The following is a 26,409-nucleotide window of genomic DNA, read 5'->3' as shown; positions in this document are numbered from 1 at the left end:
TTTTTTCCCACAATGTGTCGACTTTTTCAAAAATAAAATTGGTAACAATTTCTCATATTCTTTCTGTTTCTGTAATATTGCAATGTTTTCCCGTAAAATTATTATTTTTTTATTTAAAATGATTACTTTTTAATGCAAAATGGTGACAGTTGTCATAAGATTCTGACTGTGATTGTGACATTTTGTTTGAGTAAAATTGTAACTTTTGTCATAGTTTTGCCAAATAAAATGTTGATTATTATTATTATAATATTGCCAACATTTTAAAGTTTTCTTATAAAATTGTGACTTGTCGAGTAAAATTACGACTCTTTCCATAAAATTGCCAAAACACAAAACATAAAAAATTCAAAAAATAACTACAAGGCTTACCTTTTTATATTTTCATAGTATGTATATATCATTAATATTTATATATCTAGACAGGGTGGTCCTAAAGCAGGGGTGTCAAACTCATTTTAAATGGGGGGCCACATGGAGAAAAATCTACTCCCAAGTGTGCCGGACCGGTAAAATCACAGCACGATAACTTAAAAATAAAGACAACTTCAGTGAACAATGGGAGACCGGGCTTTCTGCTCCGCTGCTCCCAGTCTGTGGAACGCTCTCCCTGACCACCTGAGGGCACCACAGACTGTGGATGCTTTTAAAAAAGGCTTAAAAACCCTTCTTTTTAAAAAAGCCTTTTTTTTTTTTTTTAGATATATGCATACTAGTTTTAGCTATTTGGCTGTTCTAGTTTTTATTTATTTTTTATTATCTTTTTATTTTTTCTAATTTATATATTTATTTTATATATTATTTTTTTAATACACTGTAGCACTTTGAGGTTGTTTACTCAATGTAAAGTGCTTTTTACATATAAAATCTATTATTATTATTATTATTATTAAAAAATAATATAAACATCAAATTACAGGATGTTATTTATGTAGTTTGCTTACATCGTGTGGTTTATTTTATATTTTTACATATGTAGCATAATCTAGAAAGATACAAAGAATAGCTATTGTGACATCTAGTGGACACATTTAGAACAGCAGTTTCTTTCATTCAAAAATTTCAGCTAATTTTTATACTTAGCAAACTCATCCCGCGGGCCGGATAAAACCTGTTCACGGGCCTGATCCGGCCCACGGGCCTTACGTTTGACACCCCTGTCCTAAAGGGAGGTGTTTTGCACAGGTCTCCAGAAGGTGTGAAGGACAGGAGTGTGTGTGTGTGTGTGTGTGTGTGTGTGTGTGTGTGTGTGTGTGTGTGTGTGTGTGTGTGTGTGTGTGTGTGTGTGTGTGTGTGTGTGTGTGTGTGTGTGTGTGTGTGTGTGTGTGTGTGTGTGTGTGTGTGTGTGTGTGTGTGTGTGTGTGTGTGTGTGTGTGTGTGTGTGTGTGTGTGTGTGTTTTCATTAAAGCCACAGGCTATTGTTATGCTGCCTGCTGTTTATCAGGGCGCTGCTATCGCTAACAGGGCTCATCATTCACTGCCATATTGTTCCTGCAGACAAAGGCTGCACAACAATCACATTTAGCCATCACGCTTTGTCCTCCGCACAAGCAACCCCATGACAGCGTGACATGTGCGGGACAATGGTGGCTGACACCTCTTCCTTGCACCTGTGTCGTGTCCACGCCAACATTGACTTCTTCTTCTTCTGAACTCCTCTGCTGCTCTGCTCGCCTTGATGACGTCGCAAGCTAGCGTAGCAACTAGCTTAGCGATTAGCATGCCTTCTTGTCGAATCCTGCTAGTTCTAACTCCATGTGACATCATCAATGTGACGTCATCAACGTGACATCATCAGCATGACATCAATGTGACATCATCAACGTGACATCATCAACATGGCATCATCAACATGACGTCATCAACGTGACATCATCAGCGTGACATCATCAACATGACATCATCGTGACATCATCAACATGACATCATCAACGTAAGATCATCAACGTAACATTGATAACATGACAGCAATATGACATCATCAACGTGACATCATAGACATGACATCATCAACATGACATCATAGACGTGACATCATCAACATGACATTGTGACATCATCAACGTGACATCATAGACATGCCATCATCAATGTGACATCATCACCGTGAAATCATCAACATGACATCATCAACATGACATCATTGTGACGTCATCAACATGACATCATCAACGTGACCTCATCAACGTTACATCAACATGACATCATCTACATGACGTCATCAACGTGACATCATCAGCGTGACATCATCAACATGACATTATCATGACATCATTGTGACATCATCAACATGACATCATCAACGTAACATCGTGAACATGATATCAACATGGCATCATCAACGTGACATCATAGACATGACATCATCAACATGACATCATAGACGTGACATCATCAACATGACATTGTGACATCATCAACGTGACATCATAAACATGCCATCATCAATGTGACATCATCAGCATGACATCATCAACGTGACATCATCAACGGTACATCTTCAACGTGACATCATCAACATGACATCATCAACATGACATCATTGTGACGTCATCAACATGACATCTTAGACATGACATCATCAACGTGACATCATCAACGTAACATCATCAACGTGACATCAACATGACATCATCAACGTGACATCATCAACAAGACATTGTGACATCAGCAACGTGACATCATAGACATGCCATCATCAACGTGACATCATCAGGATGACATCATCAACGGGACACCTTCAACGTGACATCATCATTATAACATCATCAACATGACATCATTGTGACATCATCAACATGACATCATAGACGTGACATCGTGACATCATCAACATGACATCATAGACGTGACAACATCAACATGACATCGTGACATCAGCAACGTGACATCATAGACATGCCCTCATCAACGTGACATCATCAGGATGACATCTTTAACGGGACACCTTCAACGTGACATCATCATTATAACATCATCAACATGACATTATAGACGTGACATCATCAACGTAACATCATGAACGTGACATCAACATGACATCATCAACGCGACATCATCAACATGACATCATAGACGTGACATAATCAACATGACATCGTAGACGTGACATCAACATGACATTGTGACATCATCAACATGACATTGTGACATCATAAACATGACATCGTGACATCATCAACATGACATCATAGACATGACATCATCAACATGACATCATCAACATGACATTGTGACATCATCAACATGACATCATACATATGACATCGTAGATGTGACATCACCAACATGACATCATCAACATGACATTGTGACATCATAAACATGCCATCATGACATCATCAACATGACATTATAGACGTGACATCATCAACATGACATTGTGACATCATCAACATTCCATCATCAACGCGACATCATCAACATGACATCATAGACGTGACATAATCAACATGACATCGTAGACGTGACATCATCAACATGACATCGTGACATCATCAACATATCGTGACATCATCAACATGACATCATCAACATGACATCATAGAGGTGACATCATCAACATGACATCATCAACATGACATCGTGACATCATCAACATGATATCGTGACATCATCAACATGACATCATCAACATGACATCGTAGACGTGACATCATCAACATGACATCGTGACATCATCGACGTGACATCATCAGCGTGACATCATAGACATGCCATCATCAACATGACATCATCAACATGACATCATGGACAAAGGAATGAGGATGCTAAAATGTTCTTGACAGTCAGTAATGAGGTGAAGACGTGACTCCTGAGTGTGTGTGACTTCCCCTCAGAGCTTTTGTTCTGGAGGCGGAGCCTCTGAAGAATGTGTGAAAAGGTCACCAGGTGGATGACTGACAGCTGGTATTTGCCTCAACGCCGCCCCCATCAGGCCGACACGCTAGTGCGTGGTGCAGTCCTTGTAGGCCAGGAAAAAAAACAGACTTCCGTGCCGAGCGTCTTCTCGCGTCTGCTCGTCCTGTCAATAGTATTTGGACGTACGCTGAGGACGGGGGGCGGAGCCAAATAAGATAAAAGTCATTTTGTGATGAGCTCAAACTGGCGCCTCCTGGTGGAAATGCTATTAACAAAACCATGTTCATAACAATAATAAAATTAGCATGCCGGCATTAGCACCCTAATTACAATGTTAACATTAACATGCTAATAATGGTATGCTAACATGCTAATATTAGCATCCTATAATAATAATAATAATACTAAAATGATCATGATATGATCAAGATAATATTAGCATACTATTAACAATGTTATCATTAACATGCTAATAGAATAACTGCAATTAGCATGCCAACATTACCATGCTAATAATAATAATAATAATGCTTACACTTACATGCTACTATAAACGCTGACATTAACATGCTAAAATTAGCACGCACACAGTACAAACGTTTGCATGCTAACATCAGCATGCTAATAATAATGCTAACATTAGAATGCTTAAAATAACAATGTTATAATTAGCATGCTCACATTAACATGCTAATAATAATACTAAAATTAGCATGCCAACATTACCATTCTAATAATAATAATAATGCTTACATTAACATGTTAATATAAACGCTAACATTAACATGCTAAAATTAGCACACACATAATACTTACGTTTACAACATCAGCATCCTAATAAGAATGCTAACATTAGAACGCTTGAAATAATACTAAAATGATCATGACAACATGAGCATGCTATTAACAATGTTATAATTAGCATGCTCACATTAAAGTGCTAATAATAACACTAAAATCAGCATGCCAACATTAACATGCTAATATTAATAATAATGCCTAATTGACATATTAATATAAACGCTAACATTAACATACTAAAATTAGCACGCACATAATAACACTAACATTTGATGCTTATTTATGACAGCAGCCACCTTCGTGCTAAGCGAAGCTAAATCCCGGGAGTACGAGAGCAGAAAAGCTCCGTAAAGAGGATCCATGGACAAGCCCTGACACTTGCGTTCCGCCCTCTCGCTCGCTAAATGTCACAGTGTCGTCGACTCGGTGACATCGTCCGCCGGCGGCGAGTCACGGGAGCGAGGGGAAGTAAAGAAGTGGCGACAGCTGCCGACTGTCCTTGTAAATAACGGGAGACCACTGTTTGCTCACTCACACACACACACACACACACACACACACACACACACACACACACACACACACACTTGTTTGCGCTGGCTGCCTCGGCCAATCACGTCCAACCAGCCGTGGCGATGTGGACACACTGAGGGGATGGACGGCCTCTATGGACATTTAGGCTCACATGAAAAGTACAAATAGTGTGTTACAAAGTACAAATAGTGTGTAACAAAGTACAGAACAGTGTGTAACATCGGTGATTACAAGACGAGGCGATTCCCGAAGAAATGGCGTGCGAGTGTTCCAATGCCGCAGTTGAAATGTAGTACAAATCTCGAAATGCCAACTTTTGGTATGTTTTTTTTGTTTTTTGTTTTGTTTTTTAGATATATGCGTGCTAGTTCTAGCTATTAGGCTTGTCTAGTTTTTATTTATTTTTACTTTTTTTTTTTTTTTTTAATACACTGTAGCACTTTGAGGTTGTTTGCTCAATGTAAAGTGCTTTTACAAATAAAATCCATTATTATTATTATTATTATTATTCTCAGTTAGCATACCGCAAGTACAAGAATATATGCATGTTTGTTTGAAATAAACGCTAGCATAGTTTTAAAGTGGCGCCGTGATTAATAGATCAAAAAGTACCAGGTTAGCTAAAAATGCAAGCGTAAAAGGTTGGCATGCTAACAGTAGCGTGGTAACAGAAAATACGCTAGCTGTTCTCCTAAGATGACACCAAGTAACGAAATCCACGATTTCAAAAAAAAAAAAAAAGGAAAAACACTGGGAATAAGAAAGATCAACAAAGTCAGGGAATCAGGGCTAGCACGTGTTAGCATAAAATGAATTGGATACGTTTATGGAGCATTTTTGGTCCTTTCATAAGAAAAGAATTGGCAATATAATATTTTGCTGTAATATAATATTCAGTTGTGATCACGTGAACCACAATAGGAGTTTTCACTTTAAAGATATGTTCTTCAAAAACGCTGGTGAGATTCCAAACAGCACAATCGCTGCGCTGTCTTTTTATTATTTTTATTTATTTTTTAAATCATTATTATTATTATCGTTATTAATATGATCGTTATTAATATGATCGTTATTAATATATATATTTTTTCAATCGTTATTATTTATTTTATCGTCATTATTTATCGTCATTATTTATCGTAATTTTTTTATCGTTATTTATTTTGTTTATGTTTTTTTTTTCTTTTATTATTATTATTTCTTTTACGTTATTTTTTTATCACTATTATTTAAATTTGTTGATTGTTTCCTGTTATTGAATTGAAATGTTGTTTTCGTTATTGTTATTATAATTGTTATCATTATTATTATTAATATTGTTAATAATATTATTATTGTTATTATTATTATTGTTATTATTTTTTGTTTTCGTTGTGGCTTGTGCAGCCCTTTGAGACACTTGTGATTTAGGGCTATATAAATAAAATTTGATTGATTGATTGATTGCTGGTTATTATTGTTATTATTATTATTGTTATTATTGTTATTGTTACTGTTGTTGTTGTAATTATTATTGATATTTGTGTTATTATTATTATTGTTATTATTAATATCATTATTGTTGTTGCTGTTATTATTGTTGTTATTATTATTATTGCTATTTTTGTGTTATTATTATTATTGTTATTATTAATATTATTATTGTTGTTGCTGTTATTATTGTTGTTATTATTATTATTGCTATTTTTGTGTTATTTTATTACTATTATTGTTATTATTATTATAATTATTGTTGTTGCTGTAATTTTTGTTATTGTTATTATTGTTATTGCCATTTTTGTGTTATTATTATTATTAGTAGTAGTATTAGCAGTATTAGTATTATTATTATTATTATTGTTGTTGTTGCTGTTTTTATTATTGTTATTATTGTTGGTACTATTATTACTATTGTTGTTCTTATTTGTGTTATTATTATTATTATTATTATTGTTATTATCATTATTGTTGTTGCTGTTATTATTGTTATTGTTATTATTATTGTTATTATTATCATTATTGTTGTTGCTGTTATTATTGTTATTGTTATTATTATTATTGCTATTTTTGTGCTATTATTATTATTATTGTTATTATCATTATTGTTGTTGCTGTTATTATTGTTATTGTTATTATTATTATTCTGGTTGTTGCTGTTTTTATTATTGTTATTGTTGCTATTTTTGTGTTATTAGTATTATTGTTATTATTATCATTATTGTTGATACTGTTATTATTGTTATTGTTATTATTATTATTGCTATTTTCGTGTTATTATTATTATTATTGTTATTATCATTATTGTTGTTGCTGTTATTATTGTTATTGTTATTATTATTATTATTATTGCTATTTTTGTGTTATTATTATTATTGTTATTATTATCATTATTGTTGTTGCTGTTAATATTGTTATTTTTATTATTATTATTGCTATTTTTGTGTTATTATTATTAGTAGTAGTATTATTATTGTTGTTGCTGTTTTTATTATTGTTATTGTTGGTATTATTATTATTACTATTGTTGTTCTTATTTGTGTTATTATTATTGTTATTGTTATTATTATTATCATTATTGTTGTTGCTGTCATTATTGTTATTGTTATTATTATTATTGCTATTTTTGTGTTATTATTATTAGTAGTAGTAGTAGTATTATTGTTGTTGTTGCTGTTTTTATTATTGTTATTGTTATTGTTGGTATTATTATTACTATTGTTGTTGTTATTTGTGTTATTATGGTGCCATTGAAGAAGAAATACTGTGTTAGTAAAGTGGGATGTGAGGGAACAACAACAACAAAAACGTAGTTTCATCTTTCGTTAGCTTTCCCCCCCGCTCTCACTTGACCTTTGACCCCGGCCTGATGGGCTGTGATGGCGGTGTTCACACGGATGAACGTGCGCTTGTATGCTTGGATGTGCGCTGGCTAAGGTTGAAGGCGACCTGAGAGTGACTTTAAAGATCAGGGGAGTTTCATTAAAGGTGAGGCGCGTCTCACTTCCTGCTCGCTTTGAGCTGCGACAACCATTTCCTCTTTTTTCATGTCAAAGGCAGAGGGGGAAAAAAAAGCTCCTTTCTGCCGCCTGTGACATTTGGACCGAGATTGCTTTTTATTATTGTGCTAAACTCAATGCATTATGGGTAAATATGGCAGGCTGAGGTCACGCAAGCAGACGCCGGTTTGACAGAGTAAAGCCTGAGGCTGCGAAAGGAAGACAAGCAGCTCCGGGTCACTAACTCAAATATGAACAAACTATACAAAACACTCATCAAACTTCATATTACAGGATCCACAGAACCATATATATATATATATATATATATATATATATATATATATATATATATATATATATATATATATATATATATATATATATATATATATATATATATATATATATATATATATACATGCTTACCTCAGCTAAAGCTAAATATTACTCAAATCTCATCCACCTCAACAAAAATGATCCTAAATTTTTGTTTAGTACAGTAGCATCGCTAACCCAACAAGGGACTCCTCCCAGTAGCTCCACCCACTCAGCAGATGACTTTATGAATTTCTTTAATAAGAAAATTGAAGTCATTAGAAAAGAGATTAAAGACAATGCATCCCAGCCACAACTGGGTTCTATTAACACAAATACGACGGTATATACGACGGACATTGCCCTCCAAAATAGTTTCTCTCTCTTTGATGAAATAACATTGGAGGAATTGTTAAAATGTGTAAATGGGACAAAACAAACAACATGTTTACTTGACCCAATTCCTGGGAAACTTATCAAGGAGCTTTTTGTTTTATTAGGTCCATCAGTGTTAAATATTATAAACTTATCACTTTCCTCTGGTACTGTTCCTCTAGCATTCAAAAAAGCGGTTATTCATCCTCTACTCAAAAGACCTAACTTCGATCCTGACCTCATGGTGAACTACCGGCCGGTGTCCCACCTACCGTTTATCTCGAAAATTCTCGAAAAAATTGTCGCACAGCATCTAAATGAACACTTAGTGACTAACAATCTCTGTGAACCTTTTCAATCCGGTTTCAGGGCAAATCACTCTACGGAGACAGCCCTCGCAAAAATGACTAATGATCTATTGCTAACGATGGATTCTGATGCGTCATCTATGTTGCTGCTTCTTGATCTTAGCGCCGCTTTCGATACTGTTGATCATAATATTTTATTAGAGCGTATCAAAACGCGTATTGGGATGTCAGACTTAGCCTTGTCTTGGTTTAACTCTTATCTTACTGACAGGATGCAGTGTGTCTCCCATAACAATGTGACCTCGGACTATGTTAAGGTAACATGCGGAGTTCCCCAGGGTTCAGTTCTTGGCCCTGCACTCTTTAGTATTTACATGCTGCCGCTAGGTGACATTATACGCAAATACGGTGTTAGCTTTCACTGTTATGCTGATGACACCCAACTCTACATGCCCCTAAAGCTGACCAACACGCCGGATTGTAGTCAGCTGGAGGCGTGTCTTAATGAAATTAAACAATGGATGTCCGCTAACTTTTTGCAACTCAACGCTAAGAAAACGGAAATGCTGATTATCGGTCCTGCTCAACACCAACATCTATTTAATAATACCACCTTAACATTTGACAACCAAACAATTAAACAAGGCGACTCGGTAAAGAATCTGGGTATTATCTTCCACCCAACTCTCTCGTTTGAGTCACACATTAAGAGTGTTACTAAAACGGCCTTCTTTCATCTCCGTAATATCGCTAAAATTCGTTCCATTTTGTCCACAAGCGATGCTGAGATCATTATCCATGCGTTCGTTACATCTCGTCTCGATTACTGTAACGTTTTATTTTCAGGCCTCCCTATGTCTAGCATTAAAAGATTACAGTTGGTACAAAATGCGGCTGCTAGACTTTTGACAAAAACAAGAAAGTTTGATCATATTACGCCTATACTGTATATACCTATATATACATATATACCTATATATACATACCTATACTGGCTCACTTGCACTGGCTTCCTGTGCACCTAAGATGCGACTTTAAGGTTTTACTACTTACGTATAAAATACTACACGGTCAAGCTCCTGCCTATCTTGACGATTGTATTGTACCATATGTCCCGGCAAGAAATCTGCGTTCAAAGAACTCCGGCTTATTAGTGATTCCCAGAGCCCAAAAAAAGTCTGCGGGCTATAGAGCGTTTTCTATTCGGGCTCCAATATTATGGAATGCCCTCCCGGTAAAAGTTAGAGATGCTACCTCAGTAGAAGCATTTAAGTCTCATCTTAAAACTCATTTGTATAATCTAGCCTTTAAATAGACTCCCTTTTTAGACCAGTTGATCTGCCGTTTCTTTTCTTTTCTTTTCTACTCTGCTCCGGGGTGGACCGCTAGCCTGTCCATCAGATGGGGACATCTCTACGCTGCTGACCCGTCTCCGCTCGGGATGGTTCCCGCTGGCCCCACCATGGACTGGACTTTCGCTGATATGTTGGACTTTCACAATATTATGTCAGACCCACTCGACACCGAGGATGTCGTTGTGGCTTGTACAGCCCTTTGAGACACTTGTGATTTAGGGCTATATAAATAAACATTGATTGATTGATTGATTGATATATATATATATATATATATATTTTTTTTTTTTTTGTATACATTTATAAATACATACATACATACATACATACGTACACACATACACACACATACATATAAATATATATACAGTATATATAAATATATATATAATATATATATATATATATATATATATACACATATACGTACATATATATGTATGTATGTGTGTATATATACTGTATATACATACATACATATATATATATATATATATGTATGTATGTGTGTATATATACTGTATATACATACATACATACATATACATGTATGTATGTGTGTATATATACTGTATATACATACATACATATATATATATATGTATATATACATACATACATACATACATACATGTGTGTGTATATATATATATATATATATATATATATATATATATATATATATATATATATATATATATATATATATATATATATATATATATATATATATATATATATATATATATATATATATATATATATATAGTTCCTGTCTACTTATAATCAAATAACTAGAGGCAAATTCACATAATCATTTCAAGTAACAGCATCGGTATCAGTATCGGCAGTACCAGCCCTGTGTTCACCTTTTATCACATTCATACCGACATTCCCAGTATCGCACACCACTGTAAGTATAATATTATATCGTTTAATATAATACAGTAAGTGTCCTTCATTGAACAATATTTCAGCGTGAAAGGAGACATTAGTAAATATAAACAAGTATCAAATAATCATATTTACATATCACTTACACTTCTCCAAGGCAGAAACGGATTAAAAAGTACCTAGTAACAAACATGTCCGCATCATTCCTCTTACTGCATCACGAGTTAATTTTCATGAACGTTTGCGACAACCAGGTGTCAACAACAATTACCACTCCACTTCAACTTAAAGGCACCATTGACCATAAATAGGATCATGTTTTTCATAACTACCATTGTTCTTTGACTCATTTCACTTCATCAAACCTTTTATATGTATGATTCCTGCTGATACGGTACGGGATCGATATCGTTATTGCGAGCGCTGATCCGCACGCTCCCACGCCGCGCCTCCTTAGGATTGAAGAGGCGGGGAAGTGTGCGGCACGGCGTCGTCCCGATCCCCGGTCAAGTCATGAAAGCGTCTTCGCAATGGAAGACGAGATCAAAGGAAGAGGAGGCAGGTGTCCTGTCGCCGTGGCGACGAGCGGCCCGCGGTCCTCGCCGCCATCTTTTGAAGACGACGTTAAGACGCGATCATCAATGCAGACCATGAAACGTGAAATAGGAGCGAGGACATAAACGGACATAATTGGAGCATTTGGGCTCGCCGTGTTATTTCCATCAAGACCCCCGCGGCCGCCTCAGGTTCTCCGCTCGCACATCGCTCTTCTCGCCAGTTAATGGAGGGAAATTAGTCGCACTGGCGGATAAATGATGTGCCATCGTTATGGCTGCATAAGTCATATTTGCATGAGCGTCCATAAAGACCGCAGGGACAAACTCTTCTTCATTCATACGCGCTGTGAGAAACACCTACAGGGATCATGAATGATTATTATCATATTCATAATGATAATAATAATATTAGTAAGGACAATAATACTACTAACAATAATGTTAATATCCAAAACAATAACAACATTCAGAATAATAATGATTATAATAAAAAAATATCTAAAATGATAGTAATATTTACAGCAATAATAATAGTAATATTAACATCCAAAATAATAATATAATAATGATGAGAGTAATAATTATATCCAAAATAATGATAACTATCTTCAAAATAATAATAATAATAATATCCAAAATATTAACAACATTCTAAATAATAATAATAGCAATGATATCAATCATAATAATAATACTAATAGTAATACACAAATTAATAATACAATTATTCAAAATAATAATTCTAACCATAATAATAAATAATAATATTAATAAGTAGATTCAGTGGAGCTTTTGACAAGGTTGGAGGAGGTTTATTTATGACAACATTCTAAATAATAATAATAACAATAATATCAATCATAGTAATAATAATAATAATATACAAATTAATAATACAAATTTTCAAAATAATAATTCTAACCATAATAATAAATATCAATAGTAACGATAGTAGATTCAGTGGAGCTTTTGACAAGGTTGGAGGGGGTTTATTTATGACATTCTAAATAATAATAATAATAATAACAATAATATCAATCATAATAATAATATACAAATTAATAATACAAATATTCAAAATAAGAATTCTAACCATAATGATAAATAATAATAGTAATGATAGTAGATTCAGTGGAGCTTTTGACAAGGTTGGAGGGGGTTTATTTATGACAACATTCTAAATAATAATAATAACAATAATATCAATCACAATAATAATATATAAATTAATAATACAAATATTCAAAATAATAATTCTGACCATAATAATAAATAATAGTAATGATAGTAGATTCAGTGGAGCTTTTGACAAGGTTGGAGGGGGTTTATTTATGACAACATTCTAAATAATAATAATAATAGCAATCGTAATAATAATATACGAATAATAATTATAACCATAATAATAATAAATAATAATAGTAATGATAGTAGATTCAGTGGAGCTTTTGACAAGGTTGGAGGGGGTTTATTTATGACAACATTCTAAATAATAATAATAATAATAGCAATCGTAATAATAATATACAAATAATAATTATAACCATAATAATAATAAATAATAATAGTAATGATAGTAGATTCAGTGGAGCTTTTGACAAGGTCGGAGGGGGTTTATTTATGACAACATTCTAAATAATAATAATAATAATATCAAACATAATAATAATATACAAATAATAATTATAACCATAATAATAATAAATAATAATAGTAATGATAGTAGATTCAGTGGAGCTTTTGACAAGGTTGGAGGGGGTTTATTTATGACAACATTCTAAATAATAATAATAACAATAATATCAATAATAATAATAATATACAAATTAATAATACCAATATTCAAAATAACTCTAACCATAATAATAAATAATAATAGTAGATTCAGTGGAGCTTTTGACAAGGTTGGAGGGGGTTTATTTATGACAACATTCTAAATAATAATAATAACAATAATATCAATAATAATAATAATATACAAATTAATAATACCAATATTCAAAATAACTCTAACCATAATAATAAATAATAATAGTAGATTCAGTGGAGCTTTTGACAAGGTTGGAGGGGGTTTATTTATGACAACATTCTAAATAATAATAATGATGATATCAATCATAATAATAATATACAAATTAATAATAAAAATATTCAAAATAATAAGACTACTTGTATCGCACATGATATCACACAAGTAAACACGCTGCAACACTGCTTGCATCGCACATGATATCACACAAGTAAACACGCTGCAACACTGCTTGCATCGCACATGATATCACACAAACGAGGAAACCGATGCAGGATTGCTTGTATCGCACATGATATCACACACACGGGGGGGCGGTCTCAAAATGTACAGTCTCAAAATGTTGTATATTGGAAGTTCTTGGAGGTCAGAGGTCAGAGGTCAGGGCCCGGTGGGAACGTAGCCTCAGCAGCCTTCATCATCATCATCATCATCCTCCTCCGCGCCAAGATGGAGGGTGTTTTATGAAGGAGGAAAACAAGCAGACAAATGTGATCTCCTTTCATCTTCTCTCTTCCTGCGTCCCCCCCCGCCCCCTAAGTCTTCTCACCAAGAAATAATTGGCGCCCGGTCCCGCGGGAAGGAGGTGCTTGGTACCCCTCCGCACAAACACGGGTCCAAAGTCTGGGAGAAGTGGCCCTGGGCCCTGGCCACACACACACACAAGTTTGCTGAGGGGGATCCCAGCAGGCCGCCGGAGGTCCCCGGTCGCTCGTCACCGAGCTTTTCTTCTCCACGCACCGGCGGAGGAAAGCGTCCTCCCGGAAGAGCAGCCATTAAGCAGCAGCAGGCCAAATGTCGCCTATTTTTACACCCCATTATTCTTAGACGGAATGATAATAAGTCCATCTGCTCGCCAACGACTACTTAACCCTTTTTTTTTTTTTTTTTTTTACATCTGCCTCCGTTTGCATCACATGTGACATGCAAATGAGGTGGGCGGAGCCAAAGGAGTAAACACGGGCATGGAAAACGGGCGAGTTTTCCAGGGAGCACGACGCAAACCTGGAGGGACTTTTAGGCTTGTTAATGGTGTGTTCTTGTATCCCTACCCTTCTTGTGACATGAAGAAGGAAAAGTATCTTCCATATGAGGAGGTGTGAACAAGTGATGACATAAATCATGGTCCCAATAACATTGCATCTAATAGAGCAGGGGTCACCAACCTTTTTGAAAGCAAGAGCTACTTCTTGGGTAGTGATTAATGCGAAGGGCTACCAGTTTGATACACACTTCAATAAATTGCCAGAAATAGCCAATTTGCTCAATTTACCTTTAACTCTATGTTATTATTATTAATTAATGATATTTACACTTAATTGAACGGTTTAAAAGAGGAGAAAACACGAAAAAAATGACAATTCCATTTTGAAACATAGTTCATCTTCAATTTCGACTCTTTAAAATTCAAAATTCAACCGAAAAAAAGAAGAGAAAAACTAGCTAATTCGAATCTTTTTGAAAAAATAAAAAAAATAATTTATGGAACATCATTAGTCATTTTTCCTGGTTAAGATTAATTTTAGAATTTTGATGACATGTTTTAAATAGGTTAAAATCCAATCTACACTTTGTTAGAATATATAACAAATTGGACCAAGCTATATTTCTAACAAAGACAAATCATTATTTCTTCTAGATTTTCCAGAACAAAAATTTTAAAAGAAATTCAAAAGACTTTGAAATAAGATTAAAATTTGATTCTACAGATTTTCTAGATTTGCCAGAATAATTTTTTTGAATTTTAATCATAATAAGTTTGAAGAAATATTTCACAAATATTCTTTGTCGAAAAAACAGAAGCTAAAATGAAGAATTAAATTAAAATGTATGTATTATTCTTTACAATAATAAAAAAATATAATTACTTGAACATTGTCAGAATTGTCAGGAAAGAAGAGGAAGGAATTTAAAAGGTAAAAAGGTATGTGTTTAAAAATCCTAAAATAATTTTTAAGGTTGTATTTTTTTTCTAAAATTGTCTTTCTGAAAGTTATAAGAAGCAAAGTAAAAAAAAATAATGCATTTATTTAAACAAGTGAAGACCAAGTCTTTCAAATATTTTCTTGGATTTTCAAATTCTATTTGAGTTTTGTCTCTCTTAGAATTAAAAATGTCGGGCAAAGCGAGACCAGCTTGCTAGTAAATAAATACAATTTAAAAAATAGAGGCAGCTCACTGGTAAGTGCTGCTATTTGAGCTATTTTTAGAACAGGCCAGCGGGCTACTCATCTGGTCCTTACGGGCAACCTGGTGCCCGTGGGCACCGCATTGGTGACCCCTGTAATAGAGAGCCAAATACTAGAGTCCGTGAACATTGCTCCAAAGTCAGGAGTTTTTTTGTTGATTTAATGTGCGTACAAAAGTAAACATCGACAGGTGCAAAGTCAGCAATATATGATAAAACAAGATAAAGAAGGACTTCCCTATTTATCCCCCGAAAAAAGCTGATTTTACGACTTCTGGTGCTGACGTAAGACAAGCCATATGTGAGCATAGGATGAACACATACACTACGCTACTAAGACTATAGTGGCCATTAACAGGGATTTTTCACATTGACTGTGTGTCGGTTTTAAAAGTGCTCCCACTCTGGTCATCCTATGAAATAACAAGTGTGTGTAAGAAATTGAAATGCGCCCCCTTTTGGCCAAAATGTATTTAAAAAATACATAAATATCTATATAGAAACATACTGTAATTAAAGTTGCAAGCAGCGATGGACGGGACCGATTTTGAGGGCTCATAAAATCCAAACCGGAGCAGTAATTAAAACTCTTTCATCAACTTTTAATCAGAAGGGTTCAATCTCTCTCCTGTGCTAATTGGAAGCCGACACGACAAACGCGCTCAGAGGAGATAATGTTTGAAAAAAGGTGACTGTTTTTACACAACTTTTGTTTTGAAGGGGGAATCGCAAACTTCCTGTTGATTTTTGCTGGGGGTTGTCAGCGTATGAAATATAGGTCTAAGTGAGACCTACATAGAAGTTTTTGTTTCATGTCTCTACGACAATCCTACTGGGAGTTAGAGGCAGTTTTGTCTGTGTTTTCTTCCTAGGGGGCGCTAGAGCGCAATTTTGAGTTTTTGGGGTTTGGTTTTTTGATTAGATCGCAATTTTCACAGGTCCTGATGTGTGTGTCCAACTTGGTGAGTTTTGAAGCATGTTAAGGGGGTCAAATTACAGCTCAATAAATAATAAAACGCTAGAAATACAATAGGGTCCTCTGTCCCAAAGGGACTCGGTCCCTAATAACTTGAAGTAAATAATGAAAATTAAAAACCTATTATAAACAACAACAAAAAAAGAAGATTAACTAAAAGCAGTCTTTTTCTCACAATGTGTCGACTTTTTTCTGATAAAATTGGAAAAAATGTCCCATATTCTTTCTGTTTCTTTAAAATATAGCAATATTTTCTCGTAAAATTATTAATTTTTAATGCAAAATGGTGACATTTGTCGTATAAAATTCAGACTTTTATCACAATATTGCTATTTTTTTGTGCTGTTCAGTTTTTGAGAAAAATCCTGACTTTTGTCATAATTTTTCCAAGTAAAATTCCGATTATTATTATAAAATTTCCAACATGTTAAAGTTTTCTTATAAAATTGTGACTTTTGTCGAGTAAAATTACGACTCCTTACATAAAATTGCCAAAATGTCAGCTTTTCTTGTAAAATTGCGACTGTTATTGAGTAAAATTCCAAGTTTTATCATAATATTGCACAAATGTTCAGTTTTTCTTGTCAAAATTCGACTTGCGTTGAGTAAAATGACGACTTTTATTATAAAACTGCAAAAATTCTAAGTTTTTCTTGTAAAATTGCGACTGTTATTGAGTGAAATTCCAACTTTTACCATAATATTGCACAAATGTTCAGTTTTTCTTGTCAAAATTCGACTTGCGTTGAGTAAAATGACGACTTTTATTATAAAACTGCCAAAATCCTAAGTTTTTCTTGTAAAATTGCGACTGTTATTGAGTGAAATTCCAACTTTTATCATAATATTGCACAAATGTTCAGTTTTTCTTGTCAAAATTCGACTTGCGTTGAGTAAAATGACGACTTTTATTATAAAACTGCAAAAATTCTAAGTTTTTCTTGTAAAATTGCGACTGTTATTGAGTAAAATTCCAACTTTTATCATAATATTGCACAAATGTTCAGTTTTTCTTGTCAAAATTCGACTTGCGTTGAGTAAAATGACAACTTTTATTATAAAACTGCAAAAATTCTAAGTTTTTCTTGTAAAATTGCGACTGTTATTGAGTGAAATTCCAACTTTTATCATAATATTGCACAAATGTTCAGTTTTTCTTGTCAAAATTCGACTTGCGTTGAGTAAAATGACGACTTTTATTATAAAACTGCAAAAATTCTAAGTTTTTCTTGTAAAATTGCGACTGTTATTGAGTGAAATTCCAACTTTTATCATAATATTGCACAAATGTTCAGTTTTTCTTGTCAAAATTCGACTTGCGTTGAGTAAAATGACGACTTTTATTATAAAACTGCCAAAATTCTAAGTTTTTCTTGTAAAATTGCGACTGTTATTGAGTGAAATTCCAACTTTTATCATAATATTGCACAAATGTTCAGTTTTTCTTGTCAAAATTCGACTTGCGTTGAGTAAAATGACGACTTTTATTATAAAACTGCAAAAATTCTAAGTTTTTCTTGTAAAATTGCGACTGTTATTGAGTAAAATTCCAAGTTTTATCATAATATTGCACAAATGTTCAGTTTTTCTTGTCAAAATTCGACTTGCGTTGAGTAAAATGACGACTTTTATTATAAAACTGCAAAAATTCTAAGTTTTTCTTGTAAAATTGCGACTGTTATTGAGTGAAATTCCAACTTTTATCATAATATTGCACAAATGTTCAGTTTTTCTTGTCAAAATTCGACTTGCGTTGAGTAAAATGACGACTTTTATTATAAAACTGCAAAAATTCTAAGTTTTTCTTGTAAAATTGCGACTGTTATTGAGTAAAATTCCAACTTTTATCATAATATTGCACAAATGTTCAGTTTTTCTTGCCAAAATTCGACTTGCGTTGAGTAAAATGACGACTTTTATTATAAAACTGCAAAAATTCTAAGTTTTTCTTGTAAAATTGCGACTGTTATTGAGTAAAATTCCAACTTTTATCATAATATTGCACAAATGTTCAGTTTTTCTTGTCAAAATTCGACTTGCGTTGAGTAAAATGACGACTTTTATTATAAAACTGCAAAAATTCTAAGTTTTTCTTGTGAAATTGTGACTTTTCTTGTGAAATTCCAACTCATTTTTCACAACAAGCTTTTTTATATTTGCATAGTATGTATATATTATTCATGTTGTAAATACACTTCTTTATATATCTAGAAAGGCTGGTCCTAAAGAGGGAGGCATTTTTCTCACGTCTCAAGAAGGTAAGAAATACAAGCATGTGTGTGTGTGTGTGTGTGTGTGTGTGTGTGTGTGTGTGTGTGTGTGTGTGTGTGTGTGTGTGTGTGTGTGTGTGTGTGTGTGTGTGTGTGTGTGTGTGTGTGTGTGTGTGTGTGTGTGTGTGTGTGTGTGTGTGTGTGTGTGTGTGTGTGTGTGTGTAGCCGCAGATGCAAATGTAACATGATTAACATATGAAGTCTTATTTCCAGGGAAAGTCTTCATTTCCATCTCAGCTGCAGCAGAAAAGGCATGACATTATTTGCAGGGTCATCTTAAAAAGGGCATTTTTTTTCCCTTTCGCTTCTTTTTTTTTATTTGACCGATACCGATCCGATAATATGATATCGCCAGGAGTCGAAACATACTTGCGTTGTTTAGGTGAGAGGTTAGTAAAGGTTTGATCAAGTGAAATGAGTCAAACAGAGCACAATAATAGGTAATAATAATAAATATGTTACCATTTTTCATAACAGTCTGGAATGGACTTAAGCTGTCTTTAAGTTAAGGTGGAGTGGTCATTTTCCTTTAGGGACACCTAAAAGACACAACGTCATGACGCAGTAAGTTGTATGATACGGACACGTTTGTTACTGGATACGTTCTAATATCCTAGACGTTGTATGTGTAAGTAATATGTAAGTATAATTATTTGATACTCGTTTATATTGACACATGTCACCTTTTATTGTTCAATGATTATTACTTATGTCTAGCTTGTGTGCTATTGTGTGCTTAGCTGTTGTGTAGCTGCTACCTCCTGGTACCCTACAGCCCAGCGTGTTTACTTTGACAAAAATAGAATAAATTGTTTGTTTACTGGAGGACATGTGGATGTTAACTGTCTGTCCAGCTTTTGAAAAAGTTGCAGGACTGCTCGTATCGCACATGATATCGCACACATGTAAACACTCTGCAAGACTGCTTGTATCACACATGATATCAGACACAAGTAAACAGTCAGCAGGAATGTTTGTATCACACATGATATCACACACATGTAAACACTCAGCAAGACTGCTTGTATGGCACATGATATCGCACATGGAAACACTCAGCAGGACTGCTTGTATCACACATGATATCGCACACATGTAAACACTCTGCAAGACTGCTCGTGTCGCACATGATATCAGACACAAGTAAACAGTCAGCAGGAATGTTTGTATCACACATGATATCACACAAATGTAAACACTCAGCAAGACTGCTTGTATGGCACATGATATCGCACATGGAAACACTCAGCAGGACTGCTTGTATCACACATGATATCGCACACATGTAAACACTCTGCAAGACTGCTCGTGTCGCACATGATATCAGGCACAAGTAAACAGTCAGCAGGAATGTTTGTATCACACATGATATCACACAAATGTAAACACTCAGCAAGACTGCTTGTATGGCACATGATATCGCACATGGAAACACTCAGCAGGACTGCTTGTATCACACATGATATCACACACATGTAAACAGTCAGCAGGAATGTTTGTATCACACATGATATCACACACATGTAAACACTCAGCAAGACTGCTTGTATGGCACATGATATCGCACATGGAAACACTCAGCAGGACTGCTTGTATCACACATGATATCGCACACATGTAAACACTCTGCAAGACTGCTCGTGTCGCACATGATATCAGACACAAGTAAACAGTCAGCAGGAATGTTTGTATCACACATGATATCACACACATGTAAACACTCAGCAAGACTGCTTGTATAGCACATGATATCGCACATGGAAACACTCAGCAGGACTGCTTGTATCACACATGATATCACACACATGTAAACACTCAGCAAGACTGCTTGTATGGCACATGATATCGCACATGGAAACACTCAGCAGGACTGCTTGTATCACACATGATATCAGACACAAGTAAACAGTCAGCAGGAATGTTTGTGTCACACATGATATCACACACATGTAAACACTCAGCAAGACTGCTTGTATGGCACATGATATCGCACATGGAAACACTCAGCAGGACTGCTTGTATCACACATGATATCGCACACATGTAAACACTCTGCAAGACTGCTCGTGTTGCACATGATATCAGACACAAGTAAACAGTCAGCAGGAATGTTTGTGTAACACATGATATCACACACATGTAAACACTCAGCAAGACTGCTTGTATGGCACATGATATCGCACATGGAAACACTCAGCAGGACTGCTTGTATCACACATGATATCGCACACATGTAAACACTCAGCAAGACTGCTTGTATGGCACATGATATCGCACATGGAAACACTCAGCAGGACTGCTTGTATCACACATGATATCAGACACAAGTAAACAGTCAGCAGGAATGTTTGTGTCACACATGATATCACACACATGTAAACACTCTGCAGGACTGCTTGTATCACACATGATATCGCACACATGTAAACACTCTGCAAGACTGCTTGTGTCGCACATGATATCAGACACAAGTAAACAGTCAGCAGGAATGTTTGTATCACACATGATATCACACAAATGTAAACACTCAGCAAGACTGCTTGTATGGCACATGATATCGCACATGGAAACACTCAGCAGGACTGCTTGTATCACACATGATATCGCACACATGTAAACACTCTGCAAGACTGCTCGTGTCGCACATGATATCAGACACAAGTAAACAGTCAGCAGGAATGTTTGTATCACACATGATATCACACAAATGTAAACACTCAGCAAGACTGCTTGTATGGCACATGATATCGCACATGGAAACACTCAGCAGGACTGCTTGTATCACACATGATATCACACACATGTAAACAGTCAGCAGGAATGTTTGTATCACACATGATATCACACACATGTAAACACTCAGCAAGACTGCTTGTATGGCACATGATATCGCACATGGAAACACTCAGCAGGACTGCTTGTATCACACATGATATCGCACACATGTAAACACTCTGCAAGACTGCTCGTGTCGCACATGATATCAGACACAAGTAAACAGTCAGCAGGAATGTTTGTATCACACATGATATCACACACATGTAAACACTCAGCAAGACTGCTTGTATAGCACATGATATCGCACATGGAAACACTCAGCAGGACTGCTTGTATCACACATGATATCACACACATGTAAACACTCAGCAAGACTGCTTGTATGGCACATGATATCGCACATGGAAACACTCAGCAGGACTGCTTGTATCACACATGATATCAGACACAAGTAAACAGTCAGCAGGAATGTTTGTGTCACACATGATATCACACACATGTAAACACTCAGCAAGACTGCTTGTATGGCACATGATATCGCACATGGAAACACTCAGCAGGACTGCTTGTATCACACATGATATCGCACACATGTAAACACTCTGCAAGACTGCTCGTGTTGCACATGATGTCAGACACAAGTAAACAGTCAGCAGGAATGTTTGTGTAACACATGATATCACACACATGTAAACACTCAGCAAGACTGCTTGTATGGCACATGATATCGCACATGGAAACACTCAGCAGGACTGCTTGTATCACACATGATATCGCACACATGTAAACACTCAGCAAGACTGCTTGTATGGCACATGATATCGCACATGGAAACACTCAGCAGGACTGCTTGTATCACACATGATATCAGACACAAGTAAACAGTCAGCAGGAATGTTTGTGTCACACATGATATCACACACATGTAAACACTCTGCAGGACTGCTTGTATCACACATGATATCGCACACATGTAAACACTCTGCAAGACTGCTTGTATCACACATGATATCAGACACAAGTAAACAGTCAGCAGGAATGTTTGTGTCACACATGATATCACACACATGTAAACACTCAGCAAGACTGCTTGTATGGCACATGATATCGCACATGGAAACACTCAGCAGGACTGCTTGTATCACACATGATATCAGACACAAGTAAACAGTCAGCAGGAATGTTTGTGTAACACATGATATCACACACATGTAAACACTCAGCAAGACTGCTTGTATGGCACATGATATCGCACATGGAAACACTCAGCAGGACTGCTTGTATCACACATGATATCGCACACATGTAAACACTCAGCAAGACTGCTTGTATGGCACATGATATCGCACATGGAAACACTCAGCAGGACTGCTTGTATCACACATGATATCAGACACAAGTAAACAGTCAGCAGGAATGTTTGTGTCACACATGATATCACACACATGTAAACACTCTGCAGGACTGCTTGTATCACACATGATATCGCACACATGTAAACACTCTGCAAGACTGCTTGTATCACACATGATATCAGACACAAGTAAACAGTCAGCAGGAATGTTTGTGTCACACATGATATCACACACATGTAAACACTCAGCAAGACTGCTTGTATGGCACATGATATCGCACATGGAAACACTCAGCAGGACTGCTTGTATCACACATGATATCAGACACAAGTAAACAGTCAGCAGGAATGTTTGTATCACACATGATATCACACACATGTAAACACTCAGCAAGACTGCTTGTATGGCACATGATATCGCACATGGAAACACTCAGCAGGACTGCTTGTATCACACATGATATCGCACACATGTAAACACTCTGCAAGACTGCTCGTGTCGCACATGATATCAGACACAAGTAAACAGTCAGCAGGAATGTTTGTGTCACACATGATATCACGCACATGTAAACACTCAGCAAGACTGCTTGTATGGCACATGATATCGCACATGGAAACACTCAGCAGGACTGCTTGTATCACACATGATATCACACACATGTAAACACTCAGCAAGACTGCTTGTATGGCACATGATATCGCACATGGAAACACTCAGCAGGACTGCTTGTATCACACATGATATCACACACATGTAAACACTCTGCAAGACTGCTCGTGTCGCACATGATATCAGACACAAGTAAACAGTCAGCAGGAATGTTTGTGTCACACATGATATCACACACATGTAAACACTCAGCAAGACTGCTTGTATCACACATGATATCAGACACATGTAAACAGTCAGCAGGAATGTTTGTATCACACATGATATCACACACATGTAAACACTCAGCAAGACTGCTTGTATGGCACATGATATCGCACATGGAAACACTCAGCAGGACTGCTTGTATCACACATGATATCACACACATGTAAACACTCAGCAAGACTGCTTGTATGGCACATGATATCGCACATGGAAACACTCAGCAGGACTGCTTGTATCACACATGATATCAGACACAAGTAAACAGTCAGCAGGAATGTTTGTGTCACACATGATATCACACACATGTAAACACTCTGCAGGACTGCTTGTATCACACATGATATCGCACACATGTAAACACTCTGCAAGACTGCTTGTATCACACATGATATCAGACACAAGTAAACAGTCAGCAGGAATGTTTGTGTCACACATGATATCACACACATGTAAACACTCAGCAAGACTGCTTGTATGGCACATGATATCGCACATGGAAACACTCAGCAGGACTGCTTGTATCACACATGATATCAGACACAAGTAAACAGTCAGCAGGAATGTTTGTATCACACATGATATCACACACATGTAAACACTCAGCAAGACTGCTTGTATGGCACATGATATCGCACATGGAAACACTCAGCAGGACTGCTTGTATCACACATGATATCGCACACATGTAAACACTCTGCAAGACTGCTCGTGTCGCACATGATATCAGACACAAGTAAACAGTCAGCAGGAATGTTTGTGTCACACATGATATCACGCACATGTAAACACTCAGCAAGACTGCTTGTATGGCACATGATATCGCACATGGAAACACTCAGCAGGACTGCTTGTATCACACATGATATCACACACATGTAAACACTCAGCAAGACTGCTTGTATGGCACATGATATCGCACATGGAAACACTCAGCAGGACTGCTTGTATCACACATGATATCACACACATGTAAACACTCTGCAAGACTGCTCGTGTCGCACATGATATCAGACACAAGTAAACAGTCAGCAGGAATGTTTGTGTCACACATGATATCACACACATGTAAACACTCAGCAAGACTGCTTGTATCACACATGATATCAGACACATGTAAACAGTCAGCAGGAATGTTTGTATCACACATGATATCACACACATGTAAACACTCAGCAAGACTGCTTGTATGGCACATGATATCGCACATGGAAACACTCAGCAGGACTGCTTGTATCACACATGATATCACACACATGTAAACACTCAGCAAGACTGCTTGTATGGCACATGATATCGCACATGGAAACACTCAGCAGGACTGCTTGTATCACACATGATATCAGACACAAGTAAACAGTCAGCAGGAATGTTTGTATCACACATGATATCACACACATGTAAACACTCAGCAAGACTGCTTGTATGGCACATGATATCGCACATGGAAACACTCAGCAGGACTGCTTGTATCACACATGATACCGCACACATGTAAACACTCTGCAAGACTGCTCGTGTCGCACATGATATCAGACACAAGTAAACAGTCAGCAGGAATGTTTGTATCACACATGATATCACACACATGTAAACACTCAGCAAGACTGCTTGTATGGCACATGATATCGCACGTGGAAACACTCAGCAGGACTGCTTGTATCACACATGATATCACACACATGTAAACACTCAGCAAGACTGCTTGTATCACACATGATATCAGATACAAGTAAACAGTCAGCAGGAATGTTTGTATCACACATGATATCACACACATGTAAACAGTCAGCAAGACTGCTTGTATGGCACATGATATCACACACATGTAAACACTCAGCAAGACTGCTTGTATGGCACATGATATCGCACATGGAAACACTCAGCAGGACTGCTTGTATCACACATGATATCGCACATGGAAACACTCAGCAAGACTGCTTGTATGGCACATGATAT

The sequence above is a fragment of the Entelurus aequoreus genome, linkage group LG28 (genome assembly GCF_033978785.1).
Source record: "Entelurus aequoreus isolate RoL-2023_Sb linkage group LG28, RoL_Eaeq_v1.1, whole genome shotgun sequence".
Lineage (NCBI taxonomy): Eukaryota > Metazoa > Chordata > Actinopteri > Syngnathiformes > Syngnathidae > Entelurus > Entelurus aequoreus.
The sequence above is the reverse complement of the archived record's forward strand: the minus strand, read 5'-3'. Positions refer to the sequence as shown.